The sequence below is a fragment of the Galeopterus variegatus genome, unplaced genomic scaffold (genome assembly GCF_000696425.1).
Source record: "Galeopterus variegatus unplaced genomic scaffold, G_variegatus-3.0.2 Scaffold637, whole genome shotgun sequence".
Lineage (NCBI taxonomy): Eukaryota > Metazoa > Chordata > Mammalia > Dermoptera > Cynocephalidae > Galeopterus > Galeopterus variegatus.
The window spans coordinates 384,500-390,604 of NW_007726748.1; the positions used below are offsets into that span (position 1 = coordinate 384,500).

A 6,105-nucleotide genomic window follows, 5' to 3' on the forward strand; every position below is an offset into this window, starting at 1 on the left:
CCTCCAGTTATAAGATTAAATCCATATTCATCTGGATGGGCTGCCATAACAAAATACCATAGACTGGTGGCTTAGAGTAGACATTTATTTCTCATAATTCTGGAGGCTGAAAAGTCCAAGATCAGGATGTGATTAGATTTGCTTCCTAGTATTTTGTTACATTGACTGGGAGAGACTAAGTTAGTCCCAAATGCCATATCACAAATAATAAAACAAAAAATCATACTAGGAGTAGTAACAGAAAATCATGTTTATTAAGCTTATTAACTTATTTTCCCAGTTAGTCTCTAACCATTTTGTATGTTAGTAGCAAAGGATATAATGAACAGTTTCTTTTTTTTTAATTGAATCTTCTTTATTTTGCATACTTTAATTTCAGAACAAAATAAACAACAACAACAACCAAAAAACCCCACAATATACAACATCCAAACCTGTGGTTCAAATTAGGGAAGGGATAGGGCTTGAGGCCCTTGTTTCCTGCCTTAGACACAAGGACAGGAGAGAAAAAAGTAAACTAGACATCAGCAGAGGGAGCCAGGTGGAACAGGTCCACTCAAGGCTGCTATGGGAGCCATGGGGACACTGTACAGAGGGCACAAAGTTTCTGAGTAGAAATTCCTTCTATTTCTTCCATGTGAGAGACATCTTCAGCACCTTCGAGGAGGGGATCTCATCAGGAACTGCAGCACTAGGTTCTTCTGCTGTCATTTGATCTTCATCAGTGCCTAGGCCTAGCTTGATCACATGGCAGATGCTGTTGGAGTGGGTCTGGATGTCCTCAAGGGAGAAGCCAGGAGACAGCAGTGCAGTTTCAAAGAGCAGCACCACCAGGCCCTTGACAGCCTTATAATTTTTATATTCCTCAGTCTTCTGCTGCAGCATCTCCACAATGGGGTGGTTGGGGTTGATTTCCAGGTGAGTTTTGATCATCATGTAACCCATCAAAGAGTTGTCCCTAAGGGCTTGGGTTTTCATGATCTGCTCCATGTTGGCTGTCCAGCCATAGGGGCTAGTCACAATGCAGCAGGGTGAAGATAAAAGCCTTGGAGACTGTCACGTTCTCAACCTTCTTATCCAAGATTTCTTTCATGAGCTTTGCAGAGGGTCTCAAACTTTGCCTTGCTCTCCTCCGTTTTCTTATCCTTGTCTTCATTTATCTCCAGACCTTCCTTGGTAACTCACGTGAGGCTTTTCCCATCAAACTCCTTGAGCTGCTGCACCCAGTATTCATCAATAGGTTCAGTCATATGTAGTACTTCAAAGACCTGCTTCCGCACTTGCTCCACAAGAGCAGAGTTGACCACATGCTCTTTGCTCTTACAGGGATGTAATAGATGGTATGTGTCTCCTTCATGCGAATCATGTACTCTGACAGAGAAGTCATCTCATCTCCAGACTGGGAGGTATGTTAGCACAGCAGCTCAGAAAGGTTATCGTGGGTTAGTGGAGTCTTCATGAATTTCAAGCTTTAGATTTTTAAAGAATGCCTTATAGAATTTCTCGTAGTTCTTGTATTCCTCCAGCTCAGAGAAGAGCTCAAAGCACTTCTTAATGTTTTTGTGAATGACTTCCAAGATTTTGCTCTGCTGGAGCATTTCTTGGGAGACATTCAGGGACAGGTCCTCAGAGCTGGCCATACCCTGGAAAAGTTGAGATACTTTGGTATCAACTCATCACAGTTGTCTATGATGAATACATGATGGACGTAGAGTTTGGTGTCGTTCTTTTTCTTCCTGTTCTCGAAGAGGTCAAAAGGATCCTGATGAGAGATGATAGCAATCCCCTGAATTCCTAGTGACCTTCTATAGAGAACTGCTTAAATGCCAATTGGTCTTCTCTGTCACAGGTGAGGCTCTTGTAGAATCCTCCATATTCCTGCTGGATGATGGCATCAGGGTTTCTGGTCCCAATGGGCTTGGTCTTGTTCAGTTCTTCCTGATCAATATACTTCTCCTCTATCTTCTTGGTTTTCCTTTTTTTTTTTTTTACCACTTTTATCCTCCTCATCTGAGCCCACATCTTCAGTCTTGGGCTTCTCCTCATCATTCTTATCTTTCTCTTCTTTCTCATTTTTCTACTCTTCCTCCTCATCATCACTGATTTCCTTCTCCAGATAAAGGGTGATGGGCTAGCCAATGAACTGTGTGTGCTTCTTCACCACTTCTTTGACCTGCATCTCCTCTATGTACTCTGTCCAGTCTTCTTTTAGGTGGAGGATTACTTTGGTACCCTGCCTGATAGACTCACCATGGCCAGCATGGACAGTGAAGGACCCCCCAGTAGAAGACTCCCAGGCATACTGTTCACCATTGTTGTGCCTTGTGATCACAACCACTTTCTCTGCCACCAAGTGAGCAGAATAAAGGCCAATTTGCGCAATCTTGGAGATGTCTGTGCCAGCCTGAAGAACCTCCATAAATGCTTTAGTACCAGACATGGCAATGGTTCCCTAATTATTTATGAGATCAGCCTTGGTTGTTGCGATGCTTGTGTCTACCAAAGTAAGGGAGTGTTCCTGAGGCTTGGGAATGATGTCAATTTTCAGCTCTTTACCACTTTCTAACTTCAAAAGGTCTGTCAGACTGTCACAGCAAATATTGTCCAAGGCATCAGATGCACTAGAGATCAACCCCCAAAGGAAAATTTCTTTTTGGAATAGAAATTGATAACAGAGACATAAGTTGGGCCATTTCTGCCTGAAAGGTAAAAGTTTCCATGTCCTCCTCTCCATGGTGTACTTTTTTAGGCTTCTTGAAATGAAAGAGCAGCGAGCACTAGAGAGCAGATCTGGGATTGTGTCTGACTTGCACGCATCACCAACGCTGCGCAGGAGCGACTCAAGGCGGGTTGGGAAGTGATAGAGAACACTTCATAAAGAAATACCAAGATTTGTAAGAATGTATATGCTAATAATAATTTTTTTTTTTAAAAAAGAGAGAAAAAAGTTTCTAATAATCTATGAACAAGAAACATTCATCAGTATTCAGGAACATGTTCTTTGTTGGTGTTTTACTTCTAGGATTTAGAATAAATTATCCAAATAACAGAGGCATTTTTACTGATAGGTGTGAAACTTTTCTTGGCCATGAACACCAAGAGTTGCCTAGATTTAAGCAGAAACTCATCCAGGATAGGGAAGGATTCTTTCTGTTTTTTATTTTTTATTTATTTTTTATTTTTTTATTATTTTCTACTGGGTTTAAGTGAGTTTACAAATTCTAGTTATATATTTCTACTCTTCTGTTTTTTGACTTGAAAATTTCCTTTGCATATAAGCTAGTGGACATTGTTTCTCTCTGATCTACTTTGTTTCTTTTTGTAGTTAGACAATACAGCAGAGTGGCTGTGAGCATAGATTCAAAATCCTTCTGTTTTTTGAGTTGAAAATTTCCTTTGCATATAAGCTAGTGGACATTGTTTCTCTCTGATGTACTTTGTTTCTTTTTGTAGTTAGACAATACAGCAGAGTGGCTGTGAGCATAGATTCAAAATATCTGAGTGTGAATCCAGACTTTGCAACTTAACAAGTGCCTAATTTATTGATTGATTGATTGATTTGATTTTAACTTCTCAATATACATTGTAGCTTATCTTCATGTCCCTTTACCTATTCCTCTTCCCACCTTCCCTCCCTCCCCAACTACATTATATATGTTCACTTGTCTTTTATCTGTTGAAATAAGGATGTTTGAAATTACCTCATGGTGCTGTTTTAAAGACTATATGAGCTATTATATATAAAGTGCTTAGAATAGTTTCTGGCATAGAGTGAATACTTTGTATGTATTAGGTATTACTATTACTGAAAATATTACCTTTTGGCCTTTTACAGGTGTAAAATATGCCATTAGACTCTTCCTAGGGCACCTTCTGCTGAGCCTTTCTTACTCTTACAATGGTACAAATAAGAACTTCCCCAGAGGACTGGCTTTAACATATTGTGTGTGTGTGTGTGTGTGTGTGTGTGTGTGTGTGTGTGTGCACGTGTGCATGTGTTTGGTAAACTTGCAGGCGTAGGGTCTCTTACTCTTACAATGGTACAAATAAGAACTTCCCCAGAGGACTGGCTTTAACATATTGTGTGTGTGTGTGTGTGTGTGCACGTGTGCATGTGTTTGGTAAACTTGCAGGCGTAGGGTCAATGGTCAAACATTTCAGCCCTTGGCATTGCTGTTCATTAGTCACCTGAAATCTCAATCACGTGTTTGGTTTTCATAAACATTAGCCCATTTAACTCTCACAGCATATCGCTGGGTTAATATCAGTTTGCCATTTTACAGATGGGTAAACTGACAGTTGGTGTGAAGCTCAGTAGTCAAAGTTTTTTTTTTTTTCTTGAATTATTGTACCATCAAAATTTTATGCTAGTGTTACCTATTACATGATCATATTTGGTTAACTATTTGACTAATAAGTAATGAACTAATCAAATATATCTTCTTAAAGGGAATAATATATACTTTCCATTTTTGTATTCTCTATAGCACCAAGAATGATACACAGGGACATGATTTTCAGAAATTTATATTCCACAAATCCTTATGTAGTGCTTAATATGTGAGCACAGAGTCGAAAATGAATAAAATACAATCCTTGCTTTTAAAAATATTTAAAATGTACTGTAAACATTAAGTATTTCAAATGGTAGAAGGAGCTAAATCTCATAAGAAAGGCATAACCATAGTCAAAACAACTATAATTTATTTAGGGCTTATCATGTATCAACTACTGCAATAAAAATTTAAAATTTTCCTCTTTAAGCTTCCCACCTATCATATAATAAAGGTATTATCATATCCACTTTGTTGAAGAGATTATTCAGGGGGAAAAAAAGAATTTAAAGCACATAGGGAGGTCACATATCAAAAATAATAGAGCTAGGATTCAAGCATATATTTGTCTACTAATTTTCTTTTTTTCTTCTTCTTTTGGTGTCTGACCAGTATGGGGATACAAACCAGTTGTCTGCTAATTTTCACAGTTCATTTTCCTCTATATCTATTTATTGTGGATGCCATAGAATAAAAAAACATTACATATGCAAAATATTTATTGAAATGCTGAATTTACAGAAATGATTGTTAGTATAATTCACTCACTAGTTTCATAGATTCTCTCGTTATAAACTTAAATTCTTAAAAAATGTGTCATAAATGCATTGAGCAGCCACTTTTGATTTAGTTATGACATTTCATTCTTACCTTCAAGCATGGGTTATTTTCTGTGTTAAGTTGCTTAAATGTTTGCATACAAGAGTTTATATTTAGCAGACAATTGCAGAGAACCCAGAATTCATCTACAGCCACAGACAAAATGAGTTTAGGTAAATAAGAGGATTATAAAATTGCAAGAGATTGAGTAAGTTGTTGGGGAGATAAGAGTTCAAATCACAGAAAGGGAATACAGGAAAAGACTCTACACGTTGTACTTTAATTTTACAAATGAAACAGCTGAAGCTCAGAGAAATTATTTATATATAATTACAAGAGTCATTAGTGACAGAGTTGGGGCTTAAATACTAGCCTGATGATTTGGAGTTTTTTTTCCACTACTCCTTTTTGAAATAGAAATCAATAAAATGTAGGATGGCATATAGTAGTGTTATACACTCTAATATGTATCATATCATTTTCACTGGTGGCTTTCTCCTCACTATTTTTTATGCATTCTTAATAAAGTGCTCCTCAAGTGCCATGCTTTATTTAATGATTTATTCTTTACAGCTATTAAAATTTTCATTTAAAAATCCTCTCATGCTTTGTGATAAGTTTTATTTCACACTGTAAAGTCACACTGCATAATGTGGAATAAACCCTATTCCTATCTCTTGAGTGGAAGGCATATTTGAATTGAAACACATTGTTCCATCTAGCTGCTTAAACTGAAAAAATATTTTACAGAAATTCTCTTGAAGGGGGCTTCCCCATGGATATAGATGCATAGTTGCAGATTAATCCTCTTGTAAAAATTTAGTGTTATATTTTTGCACAATTAAAAATAGCTTTTTCCCCTTATATGACATGTTAAATTTCTCAGCATTATTGTTAAAGGATTCTTGTTTCCCCAAATAATTTTTCATTATACATGTAAATTTTAGAAGCT

General features: G+C 37.2%; 1 pseudogene; it reads right to left on the reverse strand.

Moving 5' to 3' along the window:
• Positions 1-565: 565 nt before the first annotated feature.
• LOC103588991 lies at positions 566-3,851 on the reverse strand (annotated as a pseudogene).
• Positions 3,852-6,105: the final 2,254 nt, after the last annotated feature.